Below are 16624 nucleotides of genomic sequence, written 5' to 3'. Positions count from 1 at the left end.
CGCTGAAGACACTCTGACAGAAATGTTTTATGTTATTCAGCGACTCTAGCCCAAACCGGATGAGATGAAGAGCTGGAAAAGAGAAAGCGGATGTTAAATGCAGTGAGGCAGTAAATTATGTCAGAGTTCCAGTCCTTAGATACTCTTATGTGCAGCCGGCTGAGTGTGTGTGTGTTTGTGTGCACAAGTGTGTGTATGTATTTCTACACTTTCTATGTGTGTGCTTTGTGCTCTTGCATTGTATACAGTGTATACAGACTCCCTTAGAGAGACCATTCTCTCCGAAAATATGGCTGTATATGTCATCTGTGCAAGGAGCTTTTTATAAGCCATATTCATGTTTATTGCAACCTTTAGTTGATGTAGTAATTATGACGGGAGCAAAGGAGGAAGCGAGGTGATGTAGTATAAAGAGCAACAAAGTCTAGTACAAAGAAGGTTGGAGTGGATAGGTATGTCAAACAAACACAGGACCTTCACCCAGGAGACGGCTGTTGGTGTCCTGTAAGTAACATACTTCACGTAACTAAACTAGGGGACACAAACAAATGTTATGTGTTATGTAACAAACTTGCATATTTTAATCTAAACCATGATCTTTTTCCTAATCTGATCTAGTAGTTTTGGGGCCCATATGCTATCATTTCAAAGTGTTAACCGTGTGTTTAAAACTGCAACAGTCATACATAGTCATTTACATAGTCATTGGCAAAGAATATATTCTGTGGTGTACGTATTAGGACATTTTGTCCCCAGCATAATGCAGGTAGTGTAATGGTGTGTTTGTGTCACTGTGATGCTCTGCAGCTGCTGCAGGTCTGAGTGACAGAGACTGACTGAGACCAATTATCCTGCTACAGATACGGAAAGAAAGACACTGTAGAGCCGCAGTGCTAGCCTGAGATACAAATGCAGCATAGGATTAAAGACTAATACACATCTGTGCAGGTGTCTCCACAGAAACATGCATAAATCCTTGTTACGTGTCAACAGCTATCATTGTGGGACAAGAGGAAATATGTTGTTATGTGCTACAGGAAACACCTCTTAAAGCTAATAAGAAAGGACACTGTATCCAGAGCTTTATGACTAAAGTAAGACAGATATCGAGTCGGCCTGTTTTATTTAAAGGGACACTAAATTGCTAATGGCAAGAGACCTGGCGGCATAAGTGTCCCCTCTATGGTTTGATATATTTAAGTTGCAGCTGCTTGCTCAATTTTCTCCTTTACTTTACAGTTGAAAATGGCAGTACACTAAAGCAGAGAAACAGCTTAACAGTAAAAAATGAGCTGCAAAGTGAGTTTAAAATGTCACCATTACCAGAAGTTCCTCTGGGTTTGACAAGAGGAAATACACCAACTGCAGTTATTCCCAAATAATATCTGAAAACGACAACTGGTTATGGTACTAAAGATAATGTATCCAACAACAACAACATTTTTTCTTTTGTTTTGTTTTGTTTTGTTTTGTTTTGGCAGCCAGAAAGAAGCACACACAAGGACTGGTAGACTTTGATTTGAACTGGAGAACTCAAATACTCACATGTTCACTTGACACAATAGAAACTCATTAATCATAAAGGGAGTTATTACCTGTTGCACTGGTGAAAGACAGTAAAAGTACTTTGGCTAACAACTGTTCCACGCACAAACAGATTTTTTTTGTCTTGGCAGCAATAAAGGAGCACTAAACAACTGAGTAAATCAACATACTTCGGATTGGTAGACTTTGATTTGAATTGCGAGGATAGGTAACCACCAAAATCCTGGAGAACACAAATTCTCACTTGTTCATTTGTGAGATGGAAACTGATGCATCAAAAAGAGAGTTTGCTTGGATGACTTGTAATGCAATCAAAGCTTAAAAGGTGAATAAATACAGCAAACATTCTAAATCTGGACGAGACGGTGGATGGAGCTGTGTCATTTTATCCTCTTACTGCTGACAAAGCAAGACTGGAAAAGACTTGGTCAAACTTATTCCATCAGCTGTCACACAAAAAATAAATTGTAAGGTGTCACCTGCCTTCCTGCATGTTTTTCCCTCTGTATTTTTTAATGTGTGTGTGTGTGTTACCTTATGTTGATAATAAAGTCCTGTTCACCTAAAACAGCTATGCATTAAATAATGTAGAGGTTCTCAGTGGTATACATTAGGTCACGGAGCCCCATTTGACAGGATTTCGATTTAGGGAGCTCTGTCTCTATTATTGAATACTACAGTTGAGCCCTTGATGGAACCCTGAAGGAAGTGAAACATATGATAAGTAGAAAAAATGTGAAAATAAACTATTCCCCAATTTTTTTGGGACCCCCTGTAACTTCCTAAAGGACTCCTGGCTGAGAACAACTGAATGATGCATGACGTTCACTTTCTATTTCTGTTTCTATCTCTATGTACTACTTTCTACTCAGCGCTTTGTGGTTCAAAGGTTTCACTTCCTGGGTTGACACTACCATCCAGGAAGTGGACTATGTCTGTGTGAGGTTTGTGGCGACGGAGCACAACACCAGAGGTCCAGAATGGGACCGAATGTCACAGCGGGACAGTCACAGACAACCAGGAGGACACACAGACCAGACTCCCAAACCCACAGCAGAGGGAATACAACAGCCATGAAAACAAAAGGACAGCTTTTTTCTCTACGTTTTTTTAATTCTGGGAGAGCTGCCCCGGCTCTTCTCCCAGCCAGCAGAGCTGAGAGCTGCTTGTACAGGGCTTTCCCCACCGCCACGGCTACAACAACACACGCCCCATCCGCCTGACTGGCCCTGTCACACCACGGCACGCCAAAACCCACCGCAACTGGAACCAAACAGGCACGGCCTACACACAGACACACTTACCCTAACACCAGACTTCCCACGATTAACCATTACTCTGGGGGGCTGGGGGGCTGCTTTTAGAGCTCACCCTGGCCACGATGAGTCAGCGGGCCACAACAACGCCCCCAGCCCCATTCTTTCCCTGACATGCTAGAACAGTGTATTCATCCGCCAGCTCATCCCGGGACAAACTAGATCCCCTCAATGGTAGCAGAGGTTTTTTTTAAAGATTTTAATAGTATCGATAAGGCTGATGGCAAAATCACAAACAATTACGCAACACAAAAAGCCTTTTATGCTCTCTATGGGAACCCTTAAAAGACAGACAACTGTAGTTTCACCACCGAGTACCCCAAACACAGATTTAACTCCTTTCGCACCCCGTCTTTTGCGCTTCCCCTTTCAATTGCGCTTTTCCTCCTTTCTCGTATAGATACGCACATTTTGTCACTCACTCTCTCGCTCTCCCTCTCACACTCTCTAGTGCTGCTTATGAGATTTGACATGGCATGATGAGATGGCACATGGCCTGCACTGCATTGTGTAATTAAGATTTATCACCGGGGCACACACATTCACACAAACAACACTTCACCAGCCGCATGTTTGTGTGTGTGTGTGTGTGTGTGTAAGAAGTGAGTGTGCTGCAAGTGAGCAGCATCTGACAGCCTGTTAGGGGTCTTGACTCCATTACAATCAAACTCCGCCACCTCCACCCTCTCCTCCCTGTCCTCTTTTCCCCCTCCTTTACAATTGTGTCTCCTCTTTTTTATTGGCACTGGCAGGGAGCTGAATTGGGAACCATATCCAATCAACAGCCTAATCCCTTTTGCTCTCTGCCTTTTCCTCTCCCTTTATTTCCCCTCTTTTCCTTTCAACAGACATGAATGACTCAGCTTTTATATGGGCATATAGGTATGTAGGTGTCCTGTAGCACCTTTCCATAAAGTAAGTTTTACTATTTAACAGTAGTTTCCTTGACAGGCATTCAATAAAAACTGGCAGTTAACAAGATCAATATAAGTACTGTCACGATATCCAGACAGTTTCGCTTTGTCTTTCTGGTATATCAATTACAAAAAGAGATAAAAGCTTAACCCTCATCTTTCCTCTTGTGCTGCATTAAGTCTTTATCTTTTTTTCATTTGTAACATTCTGTGACAAATCTGGATTTGGTTTTAATGCCATCTCAGTGATAAAAGCACAAAAAAGCCTAGCTGCTTCTGAGACTCTTCTTTTGGTTCACTTTACACACATTAAGTATGATATCATAACTCAGTCAGTTATACATTTTTTAAACAATCAATGTCAGTGGACTGTGAACACATTCATGATAAATCAGGATGGTCCAAGATGAGAGATTTTTTGAGGTATTACAAAAGATACAGTCTTCCTATTTCATCCTGAAGGTCCTTTAAATGTGTCATTATAAAACCGGAATAAAGAATATCATATCTTGCCTTAATATAATACATTTCAGGCGCCTTTAGGATAAAAACTAATTAAGTCGAGAGCTAAAAAGCTAAAGACAAAACCATATGCATATTTGTTTTTTATTTGTATTAGTGATATTTCTGGTGAAAAAAATATTTGTGGTACGAGACGACAGTATTGCAAATTTGTTGTACTTTCAATCATTCACCTAAAAATAAAGAACTAGATCAAATAAGAAAAACCTAAAGACAAGAGACAGTTATCTAAGAAATAGATATTATTTCCGATGAAGCATCCCCATATATATACAAAACTCTGAATGCACAAAAATTGAAACAAGTAGCAACAGGACCAGAAAAAAGACTGATTCCACATATGGAAAATGATTTAGTAAATTCTAGAGAAGAAGAGGACATAGTTTGCCAAATAAACAAAAAATTTAAAATCAGCTTTAGTTAAAATAAATAAATAAATAATCTTATACTGTGACACACACGTGTGGATTTCATGACTCACCTGTCTTATGTGATGGGCTGCACTGTTGTGGCCTTCCTTTTAAAAGCATGCTTGAATGTCGTGTTACAGGCATTATCCTACCTTAGAACTAAGATCACTGAACAAAACTGATCAGACCACCTCTCAGTTCACTGGCAACTGGTCTACTCTGGGACTATTAGCACTGCTGGTATGTGTGTGTGTGTGTGTGTGTGTGTGTGTGTGTGTGTGTGTGTGTGTGTGAGAGTGAGAGAGAAAGAGAGAGAGCGACAGAGGCAGAGGCAGAGCGAGGGAGTGCTTCATCTTCCTCAGCCACATTTCTGTCAGAGATCAAGACCGAAGTGGGAGTCTGAATGGCAAGAGAGCCTATTAGGTGGAGCTACATGACATTCACCTTCCTACTCCCCATCTTTATTTTGCCCTAAATGGCATACACACACACACACACAGAGAGAGAGAGAGAGAGAGAGAGAGAGAAACAACACACATTTGTGTACATGATTTTTTTGCCATTGCATTTGCAGTTTTCCTGCTGGTGTGTTTTTGCAGTACGAGGGCAGTTTCCTACCTGTTTTCATCAAAGGGATTAACAGACTTGTGCATAATACGGACCAGGTTTAATTAGCAGGAGCAGTGGGGGAATCTGGGCACATAAGACTGTAATCTGAACTAAATGAGGTTTAACAACACACAAGCATGAAAAACACAGAAAGGAAAAAGATGTACTTTCCAAAAACTATAATCCCTCTTAATGTAAAACACACACACACCAACAAAATTTGAATGTAAGCAAAATCATCAGAAAAGAAGTTGCCCTAGATCCAGTGTGAATGGAAGCATAATGTATTCAGTGTCATGACAGACTCAGAGTGCTTAGAGGAGTGCACCTGAGTCCAGACAGTCCAGATGCTTCAAGGCACCAGAGCCAGGTGTGTGTGTGTGTGTGTGCATGCACATATGATAAACCACACACAGACACACACGAAAACACACCTATGGGCAAGCAGGGGGGATGGCAAGGTCATTTTTCTCTGCTTATTTATGTGGCTGTTCCCAGGTAGACACACACACACATGAAAACACACACACACACACACACAAACCTACATACATGCACCTGACCTGTATACAAACCGTAGCTTTCTGAAAACAGCTCAGTAACCAACATTTGCATACAAACACGCTCCATTGCACTTGTAGTACAACGCATATGCATTATAGACGAAACATACAAGCATTCATACGTAAAGTAGACCCTTGTGTTTTGTTTGTCCTTTAACATATGTTTTCTTTGTCTTCCAAAACAAACGTGTATTATTATGTTTTTACAGTCTAAGCGAATTCAGACCATTAATGCATAAAGGCATGCCAGGGCTGTATGTTTGTTGTTTTTCTTTTTCTTTTTTGTTATTTTACAGCAACAAGATAACAAACCAGATAAAATGTCTTTTGAGAAATCAGTGTAGGCATTCCTGCTACTGGCCGTGATTTGTCTTCCGGGAGAGAGACAAGCATTTCCAACAACATTTTAATGGCCAAAGCAGATCAGATCAGTCCCCTGCGACCACGTACAGTACTGAATCTACTATTCAATCAGAATAATTCGGCCACATATCTGTTATGTCGACAAGAGTGCAATCAGACACAGCCGAGTAGAATAACATATTGTTTGACACATGGCCTGTGGTTTCTGCAGCCATGTGAAAGCAAGCTGCATGCACCAAAATACTGGTTTGTGATATTTATATGCAGTGTTGTATGTTCTTTCAATGCCAGTTAAGTTCAAACTTATAAGCTTCACCTCAAAAGCAGGTTTTACTTTGTATTTTGAGATAGAAAAATTCGATACTGTTATAATAGACAAGTTAAATATGCACATACTGTATGAGCTACACATCTTAATAGCAATAGAAGAACATGTTGAGGTACGATTTGCAGTGTAATGATGTCTCTTTGTTGGTGCACGCTTTTACACACAAAGAAATGAGGCTGTCCGCCTTGTTCTCACCTTTGCAATGGGATTATGCAGACACCACCGGGTTAATTACTGTGAACTGCTGCAATTTGTAGAATGAGTATGAACTCCGACGCATATTAAATTTTGTGAAATTATGTTCCTTGACACAAACAAATAAACCACTTAATTGATGAGATGAGCTTCACAGCAGAGGTCATTTGTCTGTCCTCTCCCATCCACAGAGTCTACTGCAGGCATGGCCACATTCAGCTGTGAGTTCACTGAGGGCCGGACCTCAGTAATTAATTCCTAAAAAAACCATTTCTCTCTCTGCTTCTGAATGACGTTAAACCGCTTACAAGTGACATCTATCCATGAAGAACAGACTTAACATCTTTGTCAAGTATGCATACCCAGTATGCCTTCTGTGAAGACCCGCTCCTACTCTGCAACTGATTGCCTTTAGTTGCGTTTCCCCCAAATCCTTTCAGTATAGTATTCTTAGAACTGTATGGAACCTGACAAGAACCTAAACCATAGACCCGTTTTGCATTTCCACCACAGACAGTACTCTTAATGTAGGCAGGGTTGTTACCAGATGGGAATAGCCACTCGCTGCTACATCCTGTGCACACTGTGTTTCCTCTTTACTGACAATGTCTGCTCCTTGCTGATCGTTCATGAAATGGGGTGGGTGACCTTTTTAGAACAGAAAAGAAGAGACGGAAGTGGATGGAGTGGTATTTTATGCTGCTGGGGAGCACAGGAACAATGTACTGACAGTATTTTTCTCCAAGTGAGGAAATCGAATACTGGCTTTTGTGCGCTTGATGAGCCAATCATCGGTAAAGTGTATGTCATGCAAGAGAGCCAATAAAAACAAATGGAATGGTCAGAGTTAACACACTGACATTTAAGGTGTGCTGATTGATTCACAATGTCAACTTAGGCATTGAGTAACATGCAAGAAAAAATTCCACCTTAAAAGTTGCTGATAGCTGGTAGTCTGTGAAAGACACCGCGAATTAATTTATTTTTTTCTCAGTCTATGACTGCTAAATGCTAATTAGTGAAAATGAAAAGGAATCAAAACAGTGGTTAGAGTCCACTGTGATCCGAGGAAGAGCACTGATTCTCTCTTGACCAATCACCGGACTGCAGTGTTTCTAGCTCCACCTTTTAGCATCAGATCAGTGTGCTACATATCTCAACAGAGGCGTAACTAAAAAACAGCACTGAATTGATTGATTTATTGATTTACAATGGAAACACAAAAATAAGTGTTCTACTGTGTCACAAACTGAACTGGACCGAACCAGACTTCTGAGTGAAAAGAAGACTTCACCTGTCACCTGTCAGGAGCCAATGAGTCGCCTGCAGGGCACAGTCTAAAAATAACTATGGACAAGCCAGCCGTCAATCACACTACATCAGCCGACGCTAAAATTGTTGTGGGTCCATATACTGACATTTATGGTAAATTAATTCTAATGGTCCAGATAGAGCTGACAGGAAGAGCTAAGGACGGGCTTGGTGAAGTTGGCTGAAGATTATATGACCAGGTCTCTGAGCACATACATACAGACAAAATCAAGCTTTATACTGTATCAATTTACAGACAGTCTAAAGTTAAAATTGTGCCTTGAAGTAGCTACATTTCAGGTGTTCACAGATGTTTTATTTTGAAAAAGGAGTTCAGAAGTACTAGGTGTATGGTTTTTTTCTTCTGTTTTTTTTTTTTTTAAATTGGTTATTGTATTACTCCTGCTATATTTTCAGAATAATTAACTGTATTCATTCAAACCTTCTAAAAATCTGCTCATCTAGAAATAAACCACTTAAGCTCCATTAAAAAACGCTCTGACTGGAAGTGATCTGAATGCTTCTATGCACAGATGAAATCCAGATGGTAGCATTTAGGATGTGTGAGCTGGTTTAAAATATGAAAATGGCAAGTGAAGAAGCCAAGGCAGTGCTGCTATATGCCACCCTATCCATTAAGCAAACCTGACGCCCTATAAATTGCCTTACTGACTGACCAGTTGACAACCAAGACGCCAAAGCATTTCTAGTATGCAAAAAAAAAAAAGTTTAGTAGTTTTAATTTTGTTTTGGCTTTGCTGTTGGCTCCAACTGAATTGCACTCTTAAAATAAATTCAACACAGCCACTTCACCTTCCATCTCTATAATACTCCTCTTCTCTTAATGTCCCTCTGAGTGCCTCTATCTATCTCTGTTTATCCCTTCTCTCTCCATCTTTCTTTTCCATCAAGTCCCAGTTTGTGACCCAGACAACAGCAGCCAGAAGAATACCATGCACACTGTATGTAACCAGAGACGGACAATATGCTTTACGATGACCATCACAAGGTAGCCATCAAGGTTAAGTCAATGCATGGGTAAACAGCACTACACTGTGACTTAATGCTTGCTGCAGACCTGCAAAGGCCAGTGCCAGCACCATTTAGTTACCGCTTGCATTACAGATGAGGTCACTGCCTTTAAATGCAATCTTGTCAAGGAGAGCAACTACTTATGCAAGGGAAATAGCATTTACTGACCCGAACACACATAAAAACACTAGGTTTATCTTCCTTGAGGGTAGCTGGCATGCATGAGTATAGGCAACAAACAAACACACACACACACACACAGTGACATGCAACTTAATAATCTTTCTCTCTGACACACACATAAAAACACAAAATTTGTTTCAGCATTTTGCAGCTTAAGAGAGATTTAAAAGTATAAACCGAAATATGGCAACAGAGTAACAGTGCTGATTTACAGGACCAACTTGAATGTGAATGTGTGTGTCTGTATTTTAACAGGTCAAACTGCGCTCATTTTTACCTTTTTAGTCAGTAGTTGAGGTATTTACTCACATAACAAGAAACATGCAACAGCAGATTGGAGCCTCTCTGCTGGTCTACTAGAACAAATTACAGACCATACTAAAAGCTCAGTCCACACCGACATCAGGGCTGTCCTGAAAACCAATCCCTTGGGCTCTGGAGTTTCGTTTTTTGGTTACACGGGATAGACATTGACATCACTGGCAGCTGACGTCCAGTACTCAGAAAACTTACATTTTCATCATGTCTAAAAATTTGAATCCCAAAATTGAATTTTAAATATCTTCCCAACAAACGAATAGTGGAATAGTCAAATATTAAGGTCTAACCATAGCCAAATTTCTCACCTCACCTATTCACCTATTCAGCAGCTCTTCTCTGGTCTGGTAGACTGGAGGCAAGTTTTAAAAGTTGCAAACGCACAACACAAGTACAGACTGCCTCAGACTAATCTTTTCCACCTCTCTAACCTCTCTATATTGTGCAAAATTGCAAAATGTCCAATTCACAAGATAGCCAAGTGAAGAAGGGTTCTCCTCTGATGTGTTACACCAGAGAAAAGCCTCAATCCCTAACAACCTTTTCCTCTTCTGTTCAGCAGCTCTCCTTCAGTCTGACAGACTTGATGACAGAAAAAAATAGGTCTACACACAAGATAACTCACTAAAACCCAAACCAACCTTTCTTACCAAGAGGTATAACACAGGTCAAATAATAAAATAAAACAAATACTAAGAATACTTCATATACGTGGCAGAGAGACTCATGAACTCATAAATACAAGAAATACATAAGACTTTTTCCTCATGAGGCAATTGCCCACAATTTCATCATGCTCCCCATGTCGTCCAATTAGAACCATGTCACAACCAAATTTTAAACATGGCTCAGTTAAATTCCAAACATTAACAAGCACTAAAGCTATTCATGGAACATTTATTCAAATCCAGTAATTTGTTAAGTGCCACTGGGAGTCTATGTTTTAATCTCACACAATACACAAATTCACCCTGTGCAGACTTAAGCTGCTGAATAACAAGCCTGTCAATGTGTTTTTTTAGTGTTTAACAGCACATATTGTGTCATCCACCTGCAAACAAAGCACTTTACACTCAGAAGACTGGCTCCTATGCTTAGTGGTTACTTTCAAAGAAATTCATGTTGCAGATTTGAGGAGGCCCTGTTTATATAAATATTTAAGCAGACTTGCAGCAATTTTAGATTTAATAGATGAAGACTGGGTAACATAAGAGCCCATAAATACGCTCCTCAATTTTAAACAGGCTTTCAGGCTTGCTGAATACACTCATATCCAGTGTCAGCGTTTCGGTTTACACAATGTAATTCAATAGTTTAAAATCATTCACAACATCGATGACTAGATCAGTAACTAGTTTAAGAGTTTGACCTTTCAACTTAACGGCCTTGAGGAGACCTTCTGGAATGGGATTTCTGTTATCCTGATGACAGTTTTTACAGCAAGTTGCACTCAGGTTTATAGAGTGACTTATATGTAATTTACGGCTTTGAAAGCAGCTATATATTGTCCTATAAAATAGAAGAGTGTGGGTAGAGTAAAATCCTCAGAGTAGCTACTTTATTCTGCTCCATATGAACTGTTCTTGATTTATATGAAATTTAATTGAAAGAGTATATCCCTCAAAAAAATAAATCATCCTCTTCAATATTTCAACTATTGATGGATTTCTGTGAAAGAGACCTAAGTGCACTATGACGCTGTGAGTCACGTCCTTGGCAAGTAATTGTAAATCAGAGCGCTATATAAAAAGGATAAATAGACACTGGCAGAAACCCTGTAGTGTAGTCATGTGAGAATGGTGGATAGAAATGAAGAAGAGAAAGAAACAGAAAGAAGGCTTTCACAACAAGGACACCTGGCCTGGATTCAAGTACACTTGACCACAAAGTTTAATTGGTTTTGTTAGGATGAACAGTGTTTTTCGTATCCAGGCACAGGTTCACTCAAAAAGGTTATCTGAAGTATTTGGATACGTTTCGTATTATATGTGAAAACCAAACTTACCAAAACACAAATATGGAGCGCTATTAAATGTGAGCACCAGTCAAGGTGCAGAGCTGCAAAGCCATTTCTCAACATCATCGGTCTCCTCCGGAAATCTGCATATACGCAAAGCACCTGCCAGTCTCATCCTCTGAACTGCACGGCGTTCATGGGTGATACAGTACGAAGGCAGGTGAGAGGGTCGTTCTTGGTATTGTCTTAAAAATATAAACAATAATAGGCATAATGTTAATGTCAACTCCGTAGCATGGGCTTGGGGTCTTGTGATTAGCACGCTCTTCTACACTTGCAGCAACATAAACAAATGTCATGTAGATGATGATGCAAGTGCACTCGGGTCGAAAAAAAACATTTACTGATATGAAAGCTGAGCAGCGGGGGAGCAGAAGGTGCCGGCAGTACTTGGACAAATCAATCGCACTAAATATGAAAAAAAGCCTAGAGAGGGGCAGAAAAGGAACAACATGGTTGATTGTGGGAGTCAATAATTTAAGAAAATGAAAAAGTAAAAAGAAAACAGGATATAGATGTACATGTTGTTGTTTTTGTAAATTAGTTGTGAACTTTAATGCGCTGCTCTCATCCAGAGGATCAGTAGTGGTGTTTATAATGACCTGATTTAGTAGACTGGGCTGGATGCAACTGATACACTTTTTTTGGTCAATGTTATTATAAAAGTTTTAGCTGTCAGTTACATTTATTCAGTTATGACATGCCACCAACTGTCTGCTACTGTAATCTACGGCCTCAAATGACTCACATCATCCCAATGAGATTCCTGTAAAGATATCAAAAAAATGAGAGCAGTGGTATTAATTCAGAACAAAATCTCTGACGTGAGGCATTAAAATCAGCGCAAAAAAAGTTGTATCGGTGCATACCCAGTTGTTTTGCAGAAGTCTTGAATTGCAAATGGTACTGCTTTTATGATTATTTGTATGCAGAACAGCGTCTTTTATGTAGAAAAATATTTAGTTAGGTAGAGAAAGAATAACAATGATGAAAAATCACATTGATAGGAAAAATCATGTTTTTCTCAGTTCCTAAAAGGATTAAACACCATATTGAAGTTCATCGCATTACATTGAACATGCATATTTATGCATGTTTACTGTATTGTTCTTCAAACAAAATGAATCCTCTGCAATAATGCATTAGTACTCCACCAGCCGAGGAATCTCTGTAGAATTCAGCACACAACATGAGATGCAAAATGCATGAGGAGAACTGTTATATTGTGCCTTTTTACAATGTTCTTGGGCATGCATCTTCTTGAGTAGACTGCCGTGTATTATACGCGTCTACTTGCACACTAGTGCGCATGTGCAGGCGTGTTCAATGTGTGAGTGTAATGAGAGAATGCTTGCTTGTTTTAGCTCCCGTCGTTTTCAATCCATCTCCTGAGGCTAGAATAAGCAGCTCTCTTTCCCACAGGCCTCTGCTAAGCCTAGCTGAGCATCTGGCCATGCGGGCTCTAATCAACACTGGCATGGCCATTCTGTCTGTGACACAGGGGGGAAAGGGGGGGATAGGTTCCCACTTTGGGGGGTTGGGGGTGGGGGACTGGTGTCAGCATGAGAGGAGATGAGCAGGAGGGAAGGCGTTAGGTAGAGAATGGAGAAGCTGGAGGAAGAGGTAGGTGGTGGTAGAGATAAGAGGTGAGGGGGAGGTGAAGGTGGTGGTGAGAAGAAGAGGGGCCAAGAGAGAGAGAAGGGGAGAAAGCGGGAAGGTGTGACATAAATTGTGTTGTATCAGTGACTATGTGTGAGAGGCATGAGGGTCAAAATGTGATGTGAGATAAAAAAAATAAATCAAAGTGTGGAGATGAGCGAAAACACAGAACTGCGGGAAAGGGTGCAGGTAACAGTAGTATGATGTGGACACCACTGAAGAGAGAGGAGAAAAAGACAAGGGAGAAGAATCTATCTGCTCTAAATCAGGGACCAGCCAAACAATTAGCTTAAAAAAAGCAGACGGTAACAGAAAAGCTGTAGAAAAAGTACAGAGAGAGGAGTGTGGAGAGAGAGAGATGGACTGACAGTGAGGAGAGATAAGCTGTATCCATTGTGTCTGTGTTAAGCTGAGGGCAGAAGAGTGAGAAACCTTACATCAGATGAAATGAGAAGCCAGCAGAGAAAGAGGAGTGATGAAAGAGAGAGTGAAAGGCAGCTAGCCACAGTGAATGACAAGGGGAGCAGCCAGCCAGTGAACTGCAGTCCTCCTAATGATCACACAGTGTTTTAGTTAACTGCACTTTGATTGACGCCTGTCCAGCAGCCTGCTGGAAGTGATGGTGGACTTTAAAAGAGTCAGGGCGCAGAGGAAGGAAAGAAACAGGAAGAAGAAAAACAGAGCTAGTGTTTCCAGTGGTAGGTATGTTAGCACTCAGCTGTGCAGTTTTGGTTAGCAGTTATGTTGGCTTGTCATCTTGTATCATGTTGTGTTTCCTGTTGTGTCATATTGATTTCCTCTGTGTTGTGTGATGTTCATATTGTGTTTTGACATGTTTTCTGTTGAATTTCATTATCTGCCTAATGTGTAACCCACAGCCTGACAATCAGACTATAGTTTACATTTTGTTTCACTTCAGTCATTCAGTTTGACACTGTGTTTGTTTTCTGTTTTGCCCTGCAGCTTAAGTGGTAGCTTTTTATGAACATAACGTTGTCATGTCTCTCCTTCCCACCTGCTGCCTCGAAGGGCATTCGCTACAATCAGACCGTGGAGCCGTCAGCAATAACCAATCTGAGTTGAGCAGTCTCTTATTCAGCTGTGATCTTGTCAATCGCTGTGGTCAAACTTTCCGACTAGGCAGCGCTGATCACATATAAATCAAGATTCTGTTACTGCATGCCTATTTCTCACCGCAAATGTTTTTTAGAAACATATTTTAGTGTACTGTTTAGCTGTGAAATGAGAAAGTTACTCCCTTTAACTGTATCCAACAGGGCGGCTGAGTCAAAAACGTTCTTTTGCTGCCAGAAACCTTACTAACATGAAAAAAGTGGAGCACATTACACCAGTCCTTGAATCACTGGTCTCCTGTGTGTCAAAGGATAGATTTTAAAATTGTCTTTACTCATCTATATAGCACTAAATGGTTTCAGGCCTAAGTTCTGATTTATTTGTACACTAGGAAGCATCTAGATCCCTTGGGTCATGTGGGACTGGTTTAGTGAGCGTTCAATGGATCAAAACCAAGCAAGGTGAAGCAGCTTTTAGTTTCTACGCCCCCCAATTGAGGAACATACTCTGTGCATACCTGAGATCTGCTAAAACTGTAAACTCATTAAAATCAGGGCGTAAAACATTATTGTTCACTGTGGCTTTCCAATAACTTTTTCTACAGCCTACAACTATTTATTTGTTTTCTTTTGCTTCTTGAATTGTCCCTTAATGTTTGAATGCAATTCTTTAATGCTTTCCAAATGTATTCCATGTATTTCTATGCCCCTGTGAAGCACTTTGTATTGCCTTGTATCCGAACGATGCTATGTAAATAAACTTGCCTTGCCTTATTTTACAGCCAAACAGTACACTAAAATGCGTTTCTGAAAACATTTAAGTTGAGAAATGGGCAATGTATTAACAGAATCCCGATTCATAGTTAATCAGTGTTGCCTTGTTTGACAGTTTGGCCACAGTTTAGAAACAGTGATTGACACGACTGACAGCTGCGTTAGACATTCCTCGGCTCCGATTGGTTGTTTTCATTCACATTTAGTAAGGCCATTAGAAGTGCTAAAAGACAAAACAGGAGGCAGAGGAGTATGATTGTTTGTTTGGGGTTTTTTCAGTTTCAGCAAATTTAAAAAAAAAAGTTATTTTTTATAGAAACTGCCAGCCGTATATTAACAACATTAACCAACATTGTTTTCACTTTACATGAACAGCATGGTTGTGGTAGCCAGGAGCAGTTAACTGACGATTCTTTTCATAAAGAACTAAAAAACTTTTTTTTTGTGACAGCTTGCTAGCTATGAAGGAAGTTACTATTTTTAATCCTTCCTGCAAAGCTGTCTTTTGTTGATTTGGTCTCCGACGGGCAGAAACAGACGTCAATGGGCACAACAGACCTATTTTAAATCACTGAACAAAAAAGAGATGTGGGCGACAATTCAGACAGCTGAAATCAGGCTATGTAACCCATTGTACTGTTACAACATGTGCTGGGTATATTAAGTTTGTTTTTCCTTTGTGTGCTTTTTAGCTTCAAACTGTATCTCTACCTGTCCAGCACTGTTGCATCCCTGATTATTCTGTGGCTTTGGCTGTTCCACACAATTATTTGCTGTTCACCAGACCACTGGCAACATGACTTGGACACTGCATGCTACCACCATTATCATCAAGTGCCACATTCAAGACCACAACACGAGCCGTTGCCCACTGTGCTGAGTTGTGTGTCCATGTGTGCGCAGCAGACCAGTGTTAGTGTACTGTAATGAAGTTGCAGGTGCTGAGGTAGTTCGGGCCAAGGGCTGTGAAATTGCTTCTCATTCGACCACCACACTCTAGCTGATAGGGAGTTTGAATGTGTGGATAGAAAAGTGAAAAAAGGACATCTGCAGATTCTGTAAAAAGCTGCAAAAAGAAGATCTGTGCCAGAAAAGCTCATATCGACTGACTTTGACTCTGTTCTCCCCCACCATATCTCACTTTTGTCCTCCCAACTTCTCACTCTTTTCTGACGCTCTTTCATCATGATGGATGCATTTCTCAGGTCAAGTGTACACTGCCAATGATTCATTTTTAATATCACAACCGGCACAGCGGTCACACAGTGATTCAGATGTGGTTCCATTAGCGCGGCTCACACTCTCGCTGTGAGGCAGTCCAGTGTTCTTTAGGCAGCAGCCAGATATGTCAAATGGCTTTCTGAGATCTCTGAAACATATTGTGACGCACAGAGTTTTTTTTTTACTACTTTGACATCATAGCTGTTGAGATCTAATGGTGCATTGTCTCGTGATCCATAGCTCTGATGGAAAAATGTAATGTAATTGGAAT

General features: G+C 40.4%; 1 protein-coding gene across 1 annotated transcript in view; it reads right to left on the bottom strand.

Annotated features, from left to right (window-relative positions):
• trpm3 (transient receptor potential cation channel, subfamily M, member 3) overlaps nucleotides 1–16624 on the bottom strand; it is a 159550-nt gene that overhangs the window by 75311 nt on the left and 67615 nt on the right. The gene's annotated exons all lie outside the window — the stretch shown is intronic.

Source organism: Plectropomus leopardus, chromosome 6, assembly GCF_008729295.1.
Source record: "Plectropomus leopardus isolate mb chromosome 6, YSFRI_Pleo_2.0, whole genome shotgun sequence".
Lineage (NCBI taxonomy): Eukaryota > Metazoa > Chordata > Actinopteri > Perciformes > Serranidae > Plectropomus > Plectropomus leopardus.
This window is presented reverse-complemented; position numbering and strand designations above follow the sequence as displayed.